This window comes from Lagopus leucura, unplaced genomic scaffold, assembly GCF_019238085.1.
Source record: "Lagopus leucura isolate 7727_CA_CO unplaced genomic scaffold, USGS_WTPT01 Super-Scaffold_760, whole genome shotgun sequence".
NCBI classification, from domain to species: Eukaryota; Metazoa; Chordata; class Aves; order Galliformes; family Phasianidae; genus Lagopus; species Lagopus leucura.
In genome coordinates, this window is record NW_024962257.1 from 5,457,414 (window position 1) to 5,461,078 (window position 3,665).

The window sequence follows — 3,665 nt, forward strand, 5'->3', positions numbered from 1 at the left end:
ACCATCTTAAGCTTAGCTAACAATAAGAATGTGCATTTTTTACTTGTTCCTTGTCCTCAGTCTAGACAGATTGTTAAATGTCATTTTTTTTATTCTTGTATTTCTAGTATTGCCTATGCGGCAACATGAATCAACTGGCTATAAATAAAGATGGAAATCAGAAATGTAATTCTAGCCATCAGAGGCACGAGGTTTGGGAACAACCTCACAACGTGATTAACGAAGTAAAAATCTCACTAGTTTGAAGACAGAAGCTGATAAATATAAACGAGCTATGTGACACACTCACATATGGAGCATCCTGGGAGTCTCCTTCTGATCCAGTGCTGCTTTGTAATCAGTAAATACAGAGTTTGTGCAATACATTCAGGGAAGCCAATTGTTCAGGCTTGTTTAAATAAAGGAATTCTGCACAAGAACATATAAAACTTGATATGGGGAGCAATGCTTATTCTGGCCCAGAGCTCCTCCAAAGAAAATTGGTTTTGGGGAACCAAGCTAATAGGTTTGGGACAACCGATGATGCCCTGGGAAAAGACTACCAGGTGCATTCCCTGTGAGCTTCAGCTCTGCATCTTCCTAAGCACCTCTAAAACCCACACATCTCATGATAACTCCTGCTTTAAGTTTTGGCTGAGAGTGGACAAAATTTGAATAATATGAGATTTCTTGGGCGCCCTTTGAAAATGTATTTCTCTTAACAATCCTCAGGGAACAGGTTTTGGCCAGAGAGCTAATCCCTAATAAGGATTTAAGGCTGCAAACTGAGTTGCTGCATCCCTACAAGAATGTTCTCCTCTTGGTGTTGTTTGGCAGCATTCTTCCTCCAAAATACTATGATATCAAAGGATGTAATAACAGTTTGGATTTGCTATCAAATTTTGTAAGGCTTTACCTTGCCCATGAACACTCATAAGCTATGGACTGACTGCAGGCAGGAGCACAACATGAGGCTGCAGACCTCTCCTTCAACCACGCAGGCTCCCCCAGAGCAGAGGCAATTGCAGGAGGCAGACACAGCAGCTCATCAGCAATCAAGCACAAGATAAGAGAGTCCATGTAACACTTCTGTATGCCAAGGCAGAGACAGAAGAAGAAACAAAGAGTATCGGGGTCCCAGATGCAGGCAGAGGATGGTTGGCAAGAGGAAGGAAAGGTGGTGCAGCAGGCAGGGTTTGGGTGGCAGGCTGAAGTCTAGAGGCACAGTGTTGAGAATCCAATGAAAAAGATAAATTGGGCACACAAAGAGTTAAAGTGCCTTTCTTGCATGCACTTGACAACTAAAACCCAATTGCTAACTCCGACATGATCCAAGACCATTTTCCAATAAGTAAACTCAAGGCTTAGAAAAATGCACACACACAAAGCAGCTGAAACTTAAAAGCATTTTCCCAGCACAGATGTTGAAAAAAGTGACCTTTAAAGAAAGCTCATTGGCAGCACAAATAAATAAATAAATAAATGATCTGCTGAGTTAATACAAAAAGCCCGACCTCCCAGGCAGTCTTCTGCCATGGTTTAGTATATTTTTTTTTATTAATCGTTTCAGCATTTTTATTTTTATTTTCTCCAGTGCTGGAATAAGTGGCAGTCAAGGGCTAAAGCATCCTCTTCTTTCCAGCCTCTCCCCAATGGAGCACAGCCAGACCCGGTGGCTGCTCCTGGCCCTTTCTCTACCGTAATTTCCATGCAGATGAAATCTCAGCTCTCACTGGCTTCCTGGGAGTATCACTGGAGAGGTGGAACCTTTCTCTCTCTCTCTCTCTTCCCTCTCCCAAATGTCAGCCCTGGAGATGAGAAAAGAGCATTAATTCTGTCCAGAAGTTATTTAAATTGGAAAAGAAATGCCTTTGCTAAATTGCTGAGAGCCCAGAGCTATGCTACATGCAGGGCAGTGCCCTGAGCACATGCTGAAGCATTGCAGAGGGAAAATTCTCCATCTTTATTTCTTTCAGCATTGTTGATTAACTCAGCTTGAGATGCTTGAGATGCTGGAAGCACCTCCTGCCCTGATGGTCCCATCATTAGAAAACAGCTGACCAAACCACTGCCACCTGACCAAAGCAGAAGAGAACACACAGCCCAGGTGAGTGATTGAGCTAGGGATCACACTCGTGTCACCTGATGGGACAGGAATTACAGCAGAGGAACCTAACCTCACACTGCTATGGGGAAAGCACAGGTTCCAAGTCCTGTCAGTGACTTCAGCCTGCATGTGCTTTAAATACAATCATCCTTGGTGCGCATTACAGGTTTTATTAACTTCAAAAGCTTTCTGATCTCTTTCAGTTAAGCTTTAATTACTGATGTTCCATTTCCAGCCATAGAAAGATTAAAACTAGTTTAAAGGAAGGGGCTTTTTATTCCTTACTAGTCCTGCTCTCTGCCTTCACCAGGGGTGACGTTTCTCCATCACTCAGAAGAATGCACCACGCTCCCTGTGCCTGTGGCAGGGTGCCAGGTGCAGTAAATACAACTGTAGGGCTATGCAGTTGGTCCTCTGAGCTTTAGAGTCTCTAGCTGGAGGGAAAAAGAAACAACAAGAGAGCAGCTGATGCAATAACTCTAGTTTTCAAATGCTCATTATGCAACAGGCACGTACATGAATACAGATTGGACCTTCCATGCTTGGTGTGAAGGCCACTGCCACCCTCATCTCCAACAGCAAAAAGCAGCGGAAGGGCATCTGTGCAATCAGTGAATATACAAATGTTATAATTAAGAAATATACAGAATAGTTAGGCTGAAAAGGTTATCACACTAAGGAAGAATGGATGGAAAGTTTACCTTTGTCCTGGGCTCACTGAGAAAACTCCAAGAGGAGCAATCTCTAAAAGAGATCCTTCCCTCGTCAGCTCTTACGAGAGCTGCATCCACGCTCCACCCCTTCCAGTAGCACAGGAGAACTTTCTTCACCTGTGCTCCCAGGGCTGAATTATTGCTTGCCTCAAGTGCTCAATCAGAGTTTCAGGCCATGATTCAGCAGTTCCCATACAGGTGCCCCAATGTGTGGAGTCTCGTGCTTGCTTCACTTGAAATGCAGAATCATTTCAAAGGGTTGGGTTTGTCTTTGCATCTTCCTGCAGTCCATATATTCACCAGCCCTATGGAAACTCTGCCTGCCAGGAACCACTTGCTGCTGCCTGTGTGGGTCCCTGCCTCGCTGACCAACCAAGCTGACCCATAGTTATGGCTGTGGTACTTAAAGCCTGAGCACTAAACACAAAATCTAGCACCTTCCCAGTTCACCTCACAAGCCATAACATGGAGAAATAATGTGCTGACCCACCAGCTTTCCCAGTCCTTGCCAGTGCACCACAGTCCTTGCAGGGCACCACAACCAAAGGGCAACAGTCCCAACCATTTGAATGCATAAAACTGTGCAATGGGACTTTCAAATGTAGGAGCCTCAATTTACACTGATATCCATGAAGGTGAGGTGCCGTGCTACTTTTAAGTCAGGCCCATGCTGCCTGCATAGGGAACTAAATGGTATTTTCTCTAATGGGATGTGGTTGCGGGTGCTGGAGGCTCTTATGTTACACCTTAGAAATGAAGGGTTTCCTGCTGGAGGATCAGTACACGTTCATCACTCCTCCGTCTTCCCTTCTGAGGTTGGACAGTAAAATATGCAGAGCAAGAGCTACATTTCTCAAGTGTGATTT

The 3,665-nt window shown here is 44.4% G+C and overlaps 1 long non-coding RNA gene across 1 annotated transcript; it reads right to left on the bottom strand.

The window, feature by feature from the left end:
* Positions 1–1,449: 1,449 nt before the first annotated feature.
* On the bottom strand, positions 1,450–2,817 carry LOC122176348. Its single transcript, XR_006177700.1, has 3 exons — positions 2,788–2,817; positions 2,603–2,686; positions 1,450–1,787 (listed from the first exon to the last, which is right to left on the bottom strand). It is a non-coding gene; the product is annotated as an uncharacterized LOC122176348 (long non-coding RNA).
* Between the last annotated feature and the right edge of the window lie 848 nt (positions 2,818–3,665).